The sequence below is a fragment of the Asparagus officinalis genome, chromosome 8 (genome assembly GCF_001876935.1).
Source record: "Asparagus officinalis chromosome 8, Aspof.V1, whole genome shotgun sequence".
NCBI classification, from domain to species: domain Eukaryota; kingdom Viridiplantae; phylum Streptophyta; class Magnoliopsida; order Asparagales; family Asparagaceae; genus Asparagus; species Asparagus officinalis.
The window spans coordinates 28,258,916-28,276,275 of record NC_033801.1 but is presented as its reverse complement, the minus strand read 5'-3'; positions in this window follow the sequence as shown (position 1 = coordinate 28,276,275).

The window sequence follows — 17,360 nt, the reverse complement described above, 5'->3', positions numbered from 1 at the left end:
AATAGACGTCATTTCTGTTACTTTCGAGAAGAAAAGTATGTTTGTTTCTTTGAAAACGCTACTTCCAATACTTTCTTAGAAGTTGACATGACACCTACATGACATCTTTACTTCTTTAATCTTTTTCCTCCCCTCAAGGCTCCGAAGTACCTCGGAAGTAGATGAAATTGAGCCAATGTAGGAATACAATCATTTTTGTTATTATATATGAATATTTTCATACCCTAAATAAAATCCCGAAAAATCATTTTTTTCTCTTCCTAACAATATTTATTATTGCTACCAAACAAAAAAAGTTAATGAAGTGGAAGAAACATTATTTCCTCTACTTTCTAAAGTTTGCGAAACAAATAAAAAAAGAAGTACTTCCACTACTTTCTAATTCATAATTTCAAAAGTAATAAATTTAATTTACTTCTTAATTCTAATACTTCCTATCAACGAAATATGCCCTAAAGCCGGACCTTCCGGGTTTGGATTTTGAGCACTGAAGATATAGCAAATTCGTGGAATGTTGTGTGTGACATGTCTACATGTCAATTAAAATTATTTATAATTAATACCAACAAGCAAAGGATTAAGGTAGAATTTTCAAATTCATTTTTTCCCTCATACTAAAACATAATTCAAGACATGTTTGATTTGTCGACTGCGTCCAAAAGGTTATTAACGAGGTTTTTGTTAGCAAAATGGATGAGTTGATGAAGAGAAGCTGGTAAAAAGAAAGAATATCGAAGAGCAACATCTTATATTAGAGTATGCTCCAAAAGAAAACCAAATGACTACAAACTCTCCATAATGTATCATGCCAAATTTTCTCTTTTCAATTTTCTCAAGAGGTGTGTATGTTGTAAGGACATTGTTCATACAATATCTCCTGTATGAGTAACGATAAACATTAATTTGAGTCTAACTTGTGTTCAAGATGATCTAGTATATGTGTATACAACTATGGAATAAGAATGAGGATAGTAAGTGTCGAAAATCAGCTCAAAGGCTGATTTCAGAACTCTCACCATTGATGATTTGGGATCGACCATCGATGATCTCATATGGACCATCAATGCTCAACCCCCAGTTATGCAAATGTTCAGAGAGGTTCAAACCATCGATGGAGGCATTGCCCGTCGATGATCACTATTTAACATCGACGGTGAAAGTTGGCCATCGATGGTCATTTTCTTGATTCCAATTTGTAGAGTTCAATCTTAGCCATTCGTTGCAAAATACTTCTTAATTTTCTCATACGTTTGTACATACTCTTTCCTAACCTAAGTTTGAGAGAAAAAGAGAAGAGAGAGAAAAGCTAGGGTTTGGAGAGATCGTCAAAAGTTTTTCAATTGCCCGGAGCCTCGTCGATCATTCATTTGCTATGTTTGTCATCATCTCATCAATCAACGGAGAGGAGAACTGTTGTTGGATCTTAGAGTCCGCATCAAACTTCCAGATCTCCACTTATATCATCTTGAAGTTTGATCCATTGATCAAAGGAGTTGTAGGATTTTTCTAATTGCTTGTAAAAGATTTTCGTTGTGTATTTCAACCCGATTTTCCTTTAAGGTGTACTCAAGTCGGGTTAATTAATGGTTAGGAACTAGGGCTAATGTTACTCATTGTGAAGAGTTTGGATTAGTCGACTAGTTTTTGGATAAACTAGTGTGCCGTCTTGTAAGCCTGCTGAATCAGGTTTGTGATTTGAAAAAACTCGATCATAGTGAGGAAGCCCCTTCCCGAGAATGAAGAGTGGATGTAGAATTGTTTATCCAAACCACTATAAAAATATCGTGTGTTCTAATTATTTAATCTGTAACTTATTTATTGCATGCTATATTTATCGTTATCATATTATTTCCACTACAATTTATCTGTGATATCAACAAATAGTACGCAATTCTGTTCATCCCCCTCTAGACTTGCACTTCAAATCCAACACATATATCTTAGTTGTTCATCTATCTCAATTTGTCACCTAAGCCATCTAAATCAACCTTAGTCGTTCGTCCAAGAAAATATTTTTAGTTCAAAATAAATAAACATGTAAATCTACAATAATTGCGGGATCTTATCATATCAAATTATTTATGCAGTTACCAAATCTCTCCCCCCAAGGGAAAAAAGGAACAAAGCGAAAAAGAGAAAAAAAAATAACAACAAAATTTCTATTAAAAATTTGCAACAGTGAAAAGAAAAATTAAGAGTTGAGATATTTTAGTTCAGACTGAAATAAAAACTAACTAAATCTATTTAATAACAAATTCTATTGATATCATCTCTCCACCTCTAAAAATCTTTCAAATCTCTCCTGCAAATGGATATTATTTCAATCCCAGAAGTATCTATGTTCTTTCATTTTGGTGAGCCTTCTCAATTTTTTCTCTAGTCCCCTAAATCCAACATCTCTATTATCTTAACTTCCCTAAGGCCTAATCTGTCATCTTTGTATCTCAAACCCCTTTGATATTGAACATTTGAAAAAGTCAAAAGCCAGTGAGGGATCCTGGGAAAGATGAAGTCAAGGCAAGGGCCAGTGTGTTTATTCAATATCATTTTAGAGAAATACGCGGTGATCCAAAGTCTAAGAGTCTTGATAGGTGCATAATAAACATGCACTAAAGTTGTAAGAGAACAACTATCAAGTTATAGCATAGTTGCAATATCGATCCTGTGAAGAAGGTATGTAGAGAAAATTCTAAATTAGATCCTAGCAATGTGTGTGGACAATGAAGGCTGAAAGTATAGAGATATAGAGAGTGTGTGATTATTTACAAATAGAAAAATAGAACAAGAGGGAAGAAAGTTGAGTGAACAAATAAAAGAAAACAAATAATAAACAAGGAATAGAAATAAAGAAAAAAGAAAAATTAAAATCAGAAAAAGAAAAAATAATCAAAAAGAGGAAAATCAAAATAAGTAAAAGATGGAGAAAATCAAGTAAAGAAGATAGGAATCTAGAATTGAATCCACTGGTTAATTTTATTTAGGATTTATGAACTACTCATTTTTTATTATATTTAACTTTAGATTTACTAAGCATAGATTATAAGCATAAAGAATAAGAATAAGAAAAATAAACATCTAAACTATAAGCATAAAGAGAATTTAACTCAAAATAATAAAAGAGCATGAAAGTAAATCTAAACTACAAAGCATGAAATAAATCTAATTTACCAACATAAAACTAAAAAGAAAATAAAATCCTAAATACGAATGGCTAAATAACAAAATAAAAGAGAAAAAAAACCTACATTGCAAGGGGTTTTCCCCTTGAAATCAAATCTTCATTATCATCAATAAAGAAGAAGAAATAAAATTGAAAAAGATGAATAAATTTTTTTATTAATACAAACTTAAAAGTTTACAATTTCGAACACATTAAAGGTCATCCTCTCCAAAAACGAGCTTATAAAATTTTTTCACACTCAAACTACTCACACTCTACCCCTATTTATAGTCTAATGCAATTAACAAAAGCCATTAGATTAGTCTTAGGCTCCAAGAAATAAATCTCAACTGTTTATTGTTTCTATTATGAACCAATCGGTTGGCCCCTTGGTTGGCCAATCAGTTGGTCCTAACAGAATTGATTTTTTTATTGACTTGTTGATCCGATTTTCTTTTATCTTTTAGGATTTTTTGGGCCTCCTCTTCGCTTGCTCTTTAGTTTCGATAAGTGGAAGAAAAATAAGAGAATTTGGTTCTTTTAGGCTCCTATTTATTAATTCTTCATTTCCTACAAATTAAGATAAAAACGTTATTAATGAAGTAATACTAAGGGTATAAAAGTATAATAAAATGTGATGATCAAGGGTCAATCGGCATCGGCATCAAAGAGAAAGATTTTAATTCACTACATTTTGAACTATACCATCCTGATAGCCATCTGCATTAGAGTTTATCCCATCTTGATAGCCTCTTCTAGAGTATTAGGTTGTTTTAATTTAACTATATTTTAATTTGGTTAATTAGTATACAGAATAAAAGAATGATTTTCCAAGGATCTCTACTCCTCAATGATCACATCTTACATTGCATCATTCGAAACTCCCCAAAATTTGGTAAGATCTTCAAACAGTTAAGTTGATAAAAACCTATACTTTTAATATTTTTATTTTTGTAATTTTATACACTAATTATATAATTTTAGTTTGCTTTAAGGGGTGATGTCAATAAACTAAAATATTTTGATTTAATCATATTTTCTTAAACTCAACACTTCACATTAGATATTAGTATTGTCTCATAGGTTTCCCTAAAAGACCTAGGAATATTGCAGATAGTGTTTAATACCTTAACATCGTTAGCTAACGACTATGAAATGAATATTTTTTAATATTATTTAATTGCATTAAAGTATACAAGCTAAATAGTAGAGGGAAAAACTACCTTTGATTTTTAATTTGTTTGCAACATTCATGGCAATGGGTCGATGCTTGACAGTCCTTTTCAAGGTAACAACTTTGGTGAAATTTTATATATTCTTAGTTAAGTTATTTATGCTACTTTTTCGTTATTTGTAATTGTTATAAAAAAAATTTTTGACAAAAAAACAGGGGATGCTCCCCGTTCATTAAAATAAAATATAGGTGTTATAGCTACAAAAAGTAGGATATGAACTGTATCCAAATGTTGGTAGATAGAAAATAAAATTCAACTAAATATGGACGTATAACTCTCTTCTTTCAGAGATCTGTGAAGATGAGGAGTGGGCCTTGCCGTCACTTATCGTTGACACAAATATAAGAAAGAACCAAAGCCAGCCATACATATATTTACTTGAATTAGATTTTCTATAAACTAACAAAACAAGAGACTAAAAAAACATAACTGTTCAAATAACAAAAAGTTACAAAAGACTTCAAAAGATCTCCAAAGACAAACCTGTATATTCTCCAAGCATTCTTAAACATTCTCCCCGCCGATTGGATGATGTTGTAGTCTTTTAGATAGACGTTGAGCCACCGAGCTTTTTCTTGCACCTGTCCACTCATAAATCCCAGAAATAATTTGATTAATAATGGATTTGTATGAGAAAGGTGTATGATCAAAAATAAGCTTATTCCTTGTAAGGCATATGTTCCAGCAAGTAGCAGAAAAAATCAGACGCAAAAGATGACCATGCATGCCTTTTAAATGTTCTACAGATTATAGAAGCTCCAAGAAAGTATGTGGTCATTGAAAATATAACTCATACTTTTGAAAATGTCTCCATATTTGCAAAGATAAAGGACATGAAAAGAAAAGATGTTCTCGATATTCATCTTCCAAACCACAAAAGTTACATAATGTATCACCTTGCCAGCCTTTTAGGATTAGAACATCCTTAGTGTGCAGTTTGTTATTGAACAATAACCAAGAAAAAAACGGAACCTTACTTAGTAGGAGAGGATTCCATATGCCTTTGTAGATAGGAGATTGAATTCCTCTAGAATTGAGAAAAATGTATAAGGATTTTACTAAGAATACCCCTGTAGAAGTGAGAGACCACTTTGTCTGATCATGTTGATTGTTGACAGAAAAAGCTCCAATGGTATTCATGAGCTGCATTTTGTTAAAATGTGATGCTTGATTTCTGCTTCTCTTAAGTAAAGGATGCCAGTGCCATTCATTAGCTTGAAAACATGCTTGGCTACTTATGGGAACATTTATAGAAAAAGTCAGGTTATATAGATAGAGATATAAACTGGCTAAGGAGTTAACTCCAAGCCATTTATCTTCCCAAAATCTTATCTTTTTACCAGAGCCTAGTTTCCATACAATTTGATGGGAAAAAACATCATTATGAAATATGATTGCATTCCAAAAAGATGAATGTGAAGTATTTGACCTCAAAGTCTGAATGTTTAGATTCCTATTACAGTAAAGTTGTCTAAGGAAGTAACCCGTGGTAGAATTGATGTCCAAACAATGCCAGAGCCATTTGGCTAGAAGAGAAGAATTAAAGATACTCAGATCTGGTAGAATTGATGTCCAAACAATGCCAGAGCCATTTGGCTAGAAGAGAAGAATTAAAGATACTCAGATCTTTAACTCCTAAGCCACCCTCAGATTTACTCATACATACTCTTTTCCAATTTATCTTACATTTGAAAGCATTGGAGTCTGCAGTTCCATTCCAGAGAAAGTTCTTTCTAATCTTATCTATCTCTTTGATCAACCAAAAAGGTAATTTGTAGAAAGACATGAAATATAGTGGAATTGAAGAGAGAACTGAGTTTAGGAGAACCAGTCTTCCACCAAAAGATAAACAATTTTTCTTCCATGTGGAGAGTTTCTTGTGCATGGTGTCTAGTAGAGGTTGCTAACCAGTCTTTGATAATTTGCCATATTTCAGAGGTAGACCAAGGTATTTAATAGGTAGTTTTTCCACTTTATAATTAAGCTTGGCAGCTAATGAAATGTCTCTGTTTTGGATATTACCGAAATAAATCAAAGAAGATTTGGAATAATTGATACCAAGGCCAGATATCTCCTCAAAAATAAACAAGATTATTTTGAGAATAGATATGTTATGTGAATTGCTTTTGACAAAAAGCAAAGTGTCATCAGCATATTGAAGTGACCTCAATTGATTTAGGGGTGCTTTGATACCAAGTTTAGAGAGAAGACCTTCCTTAATATTATTTTTGATCATTTTTGCTAAAACATCCACTACAATGTTGAAGAGCAAAGGTGATAAAGGGTCACCCTGTTTTAATGCTCTTTGACAAGTAAAAAATTCTGTTGGATGACCATTGATTAAAATAGCACAACTAGAGGATGAGATAATATCTTGTATCCACATGCACCATCTTCTACCAAAACCCTTTGCCTTTAGTAAGGAAATAAGAAAACTCCAATTAATTGAATCAAAAGCTTTGGCAAAGTCTATCTTAAACATAGCCACCTCTTTTTTTTCTCTTTGAACAGAAGTGTATCATCTTATTGGCATAGAGTATGGAATCCATTGTTGATTTGCCCTTCAGAAAAGCAGATTGTGTAGATTCAACTAATTTTGGAATAAAAGGAATTAATCTGGTTGCCAAAATTTTAGTAAAAATCTTTAAGAGACAATTTATTAAACTGATAGGCCTGAAGTCCTTCACCAAAGAGCTATCTTTAGTATTTGGAATTAGAGTGATGAAAACTTTATTTATTCTGTGAATGCTAGATGAGTCTTGATAGAAGAAATTCATAAGATTGACAATATTTGTCTTGATTAAATTCCAAAATTTTTGGTAGAAAACCATAGAAAAACCATCTGGACCAGGTGCCTTATTAGACTTCATATAAAAAACAGCCCTTTTAATTTCTTCCTCAGAAAAAGGAATTGTTATAATTTATAACCTACACGTTTTATCTCTTCTTATTTGAAGATTCTGCCGCAATAGTAATAATATGCACTTGAACATACAGTATATTTTATATAATATTTTTAGAATAATAATAAATATTTCATTACTGTACATATAATTTGGGTATTTTTTTTCTATAATTGTTATATTGTCCTTAGCTAGAAATTGTTTTGTTTGATCATGCACTGTGATGGTCACTTGCTTAGAGATGTGATTTAACTTAGAAATTTCTTAAATTTGTTATATTATTCTATAATTATTATATTATCCTTAAAAATTATTTTGTTAGATCATGCATTATGATGGTCACTTGCTCAGAGACATAATCTAACTTAAAAATTTCTTAAATTTGTGCTCAACCTATAAATAGTAAAGGATAACTTTGTTATAACATGTTATTATGTGTGACATCGATATGTGAAATATGGTGGGGGTCTCAACCCTTGAGAATGTGGATTTCTCGGGTGTATGACATAAGCGCACATTGTGATGTGTATAGTACTAGACCACATTTAAATTCTCTAGGACAAGTCACATAGGAGATGAAAAATTCAAATTGTTACGTGGTCCTCTTGACTTGATGATATTATTATTTCCAATTTGATAATTTAGTATGCTTTGATGTGACGGTTAAGCTTGTTTAGCAAGTGCTACATAACCTAGAATGTTGGGTTACTATATTTTATTTAGAAAAATGATGGATATCTAGATATGATCCAGTATGATCATTATGATGATTAATTTACTATGCATTCCTATGAAATTATTAAATTCTCGTTAGCAGGTGGTTTTGTAAAATATTTTGTAAAATTTATTTTCTTATAAAAATAAATATTTTGATGTTTCAAAATATTCATGAAAACTACAATTTAGGCATGAGCAAATAGGTCAATTATCATGCTCAAAAGAGTTGCCTAAAATAAATGATATTGTAGAGGATTGAATGTAAGATATTAATAATAAATAATGAATCTCATATTATTGAAGAGCTTTTATGAACAATTGATCAGATAGAAATTTGATTGTTAAATTAGAATTATTAATATAATTAATAATTGGTTCTCAATATGGGACTGAATTAGTGTCACTAATGTCATTAGAAGAGTTTTACATGCAATACAATTCTATTTCTATCCTTAATTATATGGAAAGAGTACTCTATTTTAATTGTTATGGAAAGAGTATTCAATCTATAATTATTATGGAATATGGATAGAATTTTTAACAATTATGAATTGTTTAAAATTAAAACCTATAAGGCTACTCTAATTCTATATAAGGGTTCATATGTAACTTTATGAACATAAGAGAATAACAGAAGAGAAATAGAAAATTGAGAAGCTATCTCTCAATATTGCTCCTTTTTTGTGACAAATGTATTTTAGTTGAAGGCTTTTTCTCAAGGAAGCTTTGGAATTTTCAGATAGATCTTGAAAAATGGATTTTTCAGGTAGATCTTAAAAGATGGATTATGAAAGATCGGAAAGCATTCTAGGTATTCTTCTAATTTTGATTAATTGTCACGATGTGCATATTCCGCCTTGTAGTATGTCGTGTTTCCAGTAGATTCCTCACTTGCTTAACCTTTTATGTATATTAATATGTCATACTTAGTTGAGTGTGTGTGTGTGTTAGTGTGTGTGTGTGTGTGTGTGTGTGTGTGTGTGTTGTGTCGGTGTGTGTTGTGTGTGTGTATATATATATATATATATATATATATATATATATATATACTATATATAATATATATATATATATATATAAATATTAATATAATATATATATATATATATATAAAGATTAATGGGTATCATTTCATCAGGAAAATTAAAAAGCCAATGTGGCACAATCTTCACGAATAAGTAGGCATAAATCTCGTACTAAACTCACATTCTCATCAATATTTATGAGATGGTGGTGATTGTGCACATAGGCTCAAGGAAAAAGGATACCGCATTAATCTTCTGCTCTTCTCTCTCTCTCTCTCTCTCCCTCCGATCCTCCTAACAATAATTATTCCACATATATAATATATATACACTATATTATAACTATATATACTACTACTATATATATATATATATAATACCTATATCAATATTATATATATTTATATATATCCATCTAACCCACTTTCTTCATGGTAGTAAAATACGAAATAAAGAAAAAGCGGAGGAGAGGGATGAGGTTTGGAGTTTTCTCTTGGATTTGGGGTTCATAATTTTTTCTTTGACGAATCGGCAAGCATCTCTTTCCTTAATTATTTTCTAAATTTTTAGCTTGTTCTTCCTGCAACTCATTTTTTCTCTTTCATTCGAGTTCATAGAAATAAATGGTACAATTCATGTTTAATATTAACCGAGTTTTTTATTTTTTATTGTTATATCTTATTCAGGAAATGAATAATAGGATTTATAATTCTAGGATCTATTTTTTATCTTATTTATTTTATTATATTTTCCCTCCATGATCTTAGCATTATTAGTACTATTAATTTCACATAATGTTTTGTACAAATTAGAAGATAAAAATTTAGATTTACATAATATATATAAATTTATCTTTTACTCATTTGGAAGTATTTATTTAGGAACTTGAGTGAAAATCGAAGTTTGCTTATTATCTGCATCACCCATGACAAGAAAGATTATTTGGTTGTAGTGGTTAGTGGCTTTGGACAATGACACATGGGTCTGTAGATCAAGTCCTGGAGTCTTCATTTTTCACACATAAATGTACTTTGGGTCGGTTTGAACTCGAACCTTACCCGGTTAGGACCCGCTATTAAATCGGACCTGTTTAGATCCAAGATACAACAATACCCGACCTAGTTGGATCTATTACTCCTCAAACCCGACCCTGTTAGGACCCATTACCAAATTACAGACCCGTTATCCATTTTCCAGACCCGTTTGGGTGTATAACTCCAAATTACAGACCCGTTATCCAATTTTCATACCCGTTTGGATCTAAAACCCTAAATTTCAAACTCGTCTGACCTAGTTAGGACCCAATATCATATTTCAGACATGTTTAAGTTGTTTTCTCACTAAAATCAGTGTTTACAGATTTCTATATAGTTAATTTAAAATTTGTTAGACCGCTTGACACTAATAATTATGCTAATTAGTTATTTTTTGTTTATTAAGATGAATGATGATATTTGTTTGATCTCTTGATGCTTATTGGATCACCTAATGCTATGTTGAACACCTAGTGACATTTAATAGGGTTGATTGTGTATGAAGACGACTCCTGTTAAAATATAATTTATAAGCGTGCTTTCATAGCATGGCTATGTCCTCAATATCGATATCCCGATATGAGACATTTTCTTAGCTATTACTATTATAGCATCGATTAGACGATGCACCCATCTTGATTGGACATGTTTTCGATCATGTTTATTTTCATAGTTTTACAAAAGTCATTCTACGGTAACTCTGTGGTTAGTGCACATCATTTCATGTACGGTCACTTAAATTAAACCGATAAAAATAGGATTTTTAAAGGGGAATTGGACGAAGAATATAACATGTATATAAACGGGCAAATGCGTATTCCTGATATCCTGAGTTATATATACATGGGCCAAATGGCCAATACTTAACTTGAAGCCGTGTTCTCGGGACGGTTTATGGGGAATCGATTTGTATACATGAAAATATTCTTCTCTAATTCAAATAACATCTAAAATAATAATAATACGCTTGTATGTTTGGTGATGGACATTATCTTGATCTCTTGATTAAGCATTTTCTTTCATCACTGTTGATTTAGAATTCATCTTTATATGCTACTTACACTTACACGCGCATAATTTCTTCATTTTGCATACTTGTTGGGAGTTTTCTGACTCCCATGGGGTTTGCGTGCCCCAGATTCAGGAACCATTCTTTCTTCACAGCATCTAATCGGCAGTGATCACCATTCATTTTATCAGTTCTCCAGTTCAGTTAATTTAGGTAGTTATTGGGTTTAGGTTTTCTCTTGAGTCGCATGTTACTTTTCTAGACATTGATGTAAATTTTTTTACTCTTTTCCATCGTGGATAGTTATGAACTCGTATTTGAACTCCGTCCTTTTTGAGCTTTCTTTTTCTATACATTCCTTCATTTACCTTGGTTACATGCTCTTTGGTGTAGTTTGGCTTTATATCTATATGCAGGATGATCTAGAGGCGTGAATGTGACCATATGGTTGCATTGCCGCCCGAGTCACGTTCTAAATTATTACGTTTTGGAACCGGGGCGTGACCATGTTTTTAGTGGTATCAGAGCCAGGCTTAGGAATTATTGTCTTGTCCTATATACAAGTAGAAACTAAGATTGAGCCAAAAATAGAGCATGTATAGAATGAGTTCTTTCCTTTCCAGAAATACGTCCTTGACTCTCATTTCTCTGTTTCTCAAGTCTTAATCTCAACCAATCTTATTTCAGGTGATCACTATGGCCCCAAAACGTCGACTCCCTACTCCAGTTATCCCTGAGGGACACCAAGTTGACCAAGCTGGTCTTGTAGAAGCGATTAGGGATCTGGTAGCTCATAATCGTCATAGGGATGAACAGCGACAGGTTGCAAGGCTGGTCATGTGTCCGATTTTTGAAAACTCAACCCACAACAATTTGCTGGGATTGAAGGCGGAAATGAGGTCGAGATGTGGTTGTAGACCATGGACTGCCTATTGAGGGAAGCCAAGATACCAGATGAAGATCGAGTTGACATTGTATAGCTGCATCTTGTTAATGTAGTGAGGACCTGGTGGGATGCAAAGGAGGAGAAGTTGCCTAAGCCAATTTCATAGGAGACATTCTGGGAGAGTTTCTTAGAGGCATTTTTCCCAAAGACATCTCGTCTTGAGATGCAGAGGTGGTTTGTTATGCTGGGACAAAGAGCTAGTATTGTAGATGAGTATGCAGCAGAATTTGCCAAGTTTAGCAGGTTTGCCCCGGGGATGGTATCGAATGAGGTGGATAAGGGACAAAGGTTCATGCAGGGCCTAAACTTTGAGATCCAGACTCAGATTTACAGTCAGAAGGGGTTGAGACTTATGTAGATGTCCTAGAGGCAACTCGGAAAGCAGAACAGCTGATTTGGATCATGAACTCGGTGAAGAGAGGGGCAAACAAGCGGCCTGTAGGACAGAACTCAGGAGGTAACCAGCAAATGCCTCAGATAGGAGGAGCACCAACTAAGCACCAGCAGACAGGGACTCCGAGACCAGCTCCACAGCCAACCACCATGATTTGTCATTTTTGTAGCAAGCCGGGGCACTTGATGAAGGACTTCCAGAGAGCTAACGGGTTGTGCTTAGCATGCGGGGTGACAGATCATCAGTTTACTGCTTGTCCTAGTAGAGGAGTCTCAGGTGGATATTCAGGTGGAGCGATAGTACCAGCATGCCAGACTAGACAGGGTGGACAACAATTAAGGCCACCACTTCCCACGCAGCAACAGATGTTTCGAGGATATCAGAGGGGTCAATAATTTTAAGGCCAGAGATAGTGGAGAGGTCCTTATTTCCAGCAGTCATATCACTCGTAGTATCAACAGAGACACCCAAGGCAATATGGTTAGCAAGCTCAGCAGCAGCAGAGACAAGGTTAGGTTATGACACTTACTGCTAAGCAGGCAGATGCATCTGGTGATGTAGTCACATGTATCATTTTGGTTTATTCAGTCCCTGCATTTACCCTATTTGATTCTAGGGCATCACACTGTTTTATCACACTGTTTTATATCTGCTCAATTCATTGCACGACACACCATACCATGTGATAGTTTAGATGCAAGCTGGAATATCCATACAGACAGTGGAGTGTTAATGTATAGTAGGGAGTGTAAGAAATACCCAGTGGTAGTTTGTGGTAGGGAGCTATTTGCAGACTTGTTGGTGATTGACACTAACGGGTTCGATGTTATTTTAGGGATGGATTGGCTATACAAATTCCATACGACGGTCGATTGCCGACGTAGAAGCGTAGTGTTCAAGATACCAGACCACCCAGAGTTTGAATTCATGAGCGGAAGCAAAGGTGATGGAGCATCTTGAATATCGAGAAGGCATGGATGGAGTTAGGGCTGTCCATCCGGGCCGGACCGGGCAAAATCGGGGCCGGGACCCCGGGCCCGGTTGCCCCGGGCCGGGCCCTGTTACCCCGGGCCTAAGCGGGCCAGCCCGGATTTTATTTGTTTTTTAAATTTTTTTACTTTTTAAAATTTTTTCAAGAATACAAAGCAAAAAATAAACAAAAAATAAAAAAATATATTATTAATTAATTATAATTATGTAATTTATAAATATAAAAATTATAGAAATTAAAATGATATAAAATAATTATAGAAACAAACAAAATTAAAAATAATTGTAGAATTCAAATAGCCCAAGGCCCAATCAAAGATATATAAATGATGTGGCCGAGAAATCTGACATCTGAAAGCCAAAACTCGCACTTGCTGAACTTGGTGTATAATTGGTGCTCCCGTAGGGTCTGCAAAACTAATCGGAGATGCTGCTCATGATCTGCCTCCGATCTCGAATAAATGAGAATGTCATCGATGAAAACAATCACGAACTGATCTAAGAAGGGACGGAAAACCCGGTTCATCAAGTCCATGAATACAGCGAGTGCATTGGTCAGTCCGAATGGCATGACCAAGAACTTAAAAGATCCATATCGCGTGAGGAAAGCGGTCTTGGGGATATCCATCTCCCGAACCCGCAACTGATGATAACCAGAACGAAGATCAATCTTTGAGAAGAACTGCGCTCCCTATAACTGGTCGAACAAGTCATCAATCCTAGGTAGTGGATACCTATTCCGGATAGTGACCTTGTTCAACTCCCGATAATCTATACACAATCTCATACTGCCGTCCTTCTTCTTCACGAAGAGGACCGACGCGCCCCACGAAGAATGACTTCGACGAATAAAACCATGAGCTAACAACTCGTCCAACTGAGTCTGAAGCTCCCTCATCTCAGCTGGTGCCATGCGATAGGGTGCACGGGATATCGGGGCTGTGTCCGGCTATAACTCAATACCAAACTCAACCTCTCTCACAGGAGGTAACTCAGGTATGTCCTGAAAGACATCCTGATAATCCGAGATAACTCTAGTCTCCAACAAATCAAAACTCTGATCCCGTCACATCCCCTCATCGATGAAAGCCAGAAACGACTCCGCAAAGCGATTGCCCTGAGAAGTGGCCACAATCATCTCGGACCCATCGGACGTTCGCAATCTGACTGTCTTCGCAAAACAGTCGATACTAATATGGTAGGATGACAACCAATCCACAGGATGACATCAAACTCGGACATATGCAAAACTATTAGATCGACTATGAACTCGGACTCGTCTAAACTAATGATACACCTCCTACAAACGCTCTCCAGAAGCGATACCTCTCCTAGAGGGGTGGAAACTGATAAAAGGGTGTCTAACGAATGAGCTACGGGCTGGAGTCTAATCATAAAAGCATACAAAATGAAAGAATGTGATGCTCCTGAATCGAAAAGAATACGGGCGAGAAAGGAATTCACAAGGAACGTACCCTCCACAACTGCACCGCTGGCACCATGATCACGAGGAACTACTACATATACTCTGCCTGGTGCTGAAGACTGCTCTACCGCTGGTGCTGGAAAATACGGGACAATCTGCCCCTAGGGGGCCTCCTGGACTGCTCGAACCTGCCCCTCTGGCCTCTGCGCTGCTGGCGGTGCCTCAAGCCTGACCTGCTGACCCTGACCTCGACCCTGCTGTCACGGCTGCTGCTGGTTCGGACCCCTACCCTGCTGAGCTCCTGCTAGTGTACTACGACACTCTGATACCTTGTGTCCCACCTTACGACAGTTAAAACATACCCCCTGAAACTTGCGCTGATGATGTGCCCTCTGATCCTGCTGGGGTCCCCTCTTATGAGGGCCCTGCTGCTGCTGCTGATGTCTTGACAAGGGCCTCTTGTTCTTCCCCTTATCTCTAATCTGTCTTGTCTTAGTCTTTCCCTCCTTGTCTTTCTGAAACATAGCCGTCTCATTCTCCTGTGAGGTGGCGGCCTTAGCTACCTCCCGGACTGAATAGAACTTCCTCGAGACGAGGTATCGGCAAAGATTAGGGCGAAGCCCTGCTAGGAACATCTGAGCCTGGTGCTCTCCTGTCTCCCACATCCCCATGAAATACAGCAACTCCATGAACTTGCTCTCAAACTCTGTAACTGACATGTCCCCCTGAGTCAAACGGGACAACTCAAATTCCTTCCCAGTCCGTGCTGCAGAAGAAACATACTGCGCATCAAAGAAGTAAACAAAATCCTCCCAAGTGAGGATCATCCGCTGTTCTAATGGAAACTGGAAATGGTACCATCTCCCGACATCCCCCTTCAGACTATATGATGCCAGTCTTTGCTTCTGAACTGTGTCTACATTAAGTATGTCTAGGACATTACTCACATCCTCCTTCCACTTGTGGGCTACAAGTGGGTCTGAAGAGCCCTGGAACTCCAGTGCTCTCATATTCTGGTACCTCTCTACCAAGCGGAGCCAAGCCTCCTACTCCGTGACTCTATCCGGTACCGCTGGTGGAATAGCTGTAGGTGCTACCTCTGGGTCTCTCTCTCTGATTGGGACGGTTGGTATCCCCTGTGGTAGAACTACTGGAGGTGGTGGTGGTGGTGTCGGTGGCGCGATATGACTCGTCACAAGCTCCTCAATCCCTGCCATCCTAGCTACGATAGGAGCCATGAGATCAATGAGGTATTGGGGATCCTGCTACAGCTCAGGTGGTACCTACTCCTGCTCCGGTGGAGCCTGCTGTGGCTCTGCCTGAGCGGCTCTGCGAGTGCGAGGTCTGCCACGTCATGCCATTTCTCTCTGCTCATAAGAAAATAAAAGTTCATAAGTCAAAGTAGACGTATATACATACATAATACATCACAATACAATTTTCACACCATATAGTATTCACGCATATACTTTAAGCAAAAATAGTTATCATAAAAAAATTTTCTCAAAATTTTGAGATATGCGCATATACCGTCCTCACTCATACTAGGAAATCCTTAGCGGACTCTATACATGAATCCTAAGAAACTCTAACCTAGATCCACGACTCGACACAGGATGATCCTAAGGATACTAGAACTAGAGCTCTGATACTAACTGTGACACCCCTGGGTTCACACAAGGCTGCAGTCCGAGGTGAAACCAGGAATGTCAAACCTGCCATGTACCACACCGTGCAATAACATGTTTCACCATCACAATTACTATCTCTCTAGTGGAATCAACAACAGGTGTAGGTACAAAGCAAGTAAAAGATTTTACAATAAATACATGATGAAATGATAGATCTCGGATTAACACATCTCATCAACCAAATAAGCTGGAATACATAGTCAATGTCTGAAATGAATAATAACAGTTTGGAGATCTCAACATGTCTCAAAATATAAAACATCTGATACATGGAATAAGGCACACAACCTTTATAACACTAAAATATAAATCTCTCAAGTCTAAAAATGTCTCGAGTGGAGTACAAAAAATGAAATACATCTAATAAGAGGATAAACAGGCGCTAATAAAAATCACCCTCAACCTGTGACTCTCCGGGCTCTGGGCTCGTTACCTGAAAGGGGGAGGGACAACGAGCGTCAAAGCGCTAGCGAGCAACATCACAACCAACCCCAAGGGATAGGGCTCGTTGTATATGAAAATACAGTTAATACATAAAAATATAAAATCATTTATACTAACAATAGTGGGTTTTAGTACTTAGGAAATTACAACATGAGCATAGGTACGTCGAGCGAAATAATCCAAACAAGGAAATCCTCATGTATATACCTTGTATCTCAAATTGTAAATCCCTAAATACTAAACCCGAGGTTTAACACAAGAAAGAAATAAAGAAAAGAACACAAACCTATCTCTACCGATACAATTTAAACATGTCAAAGCTATAATAAATGTCATGTCCAGCCTAGGTAGCTATCATGTCCCAGCCTCATATAATATGTCGTGTT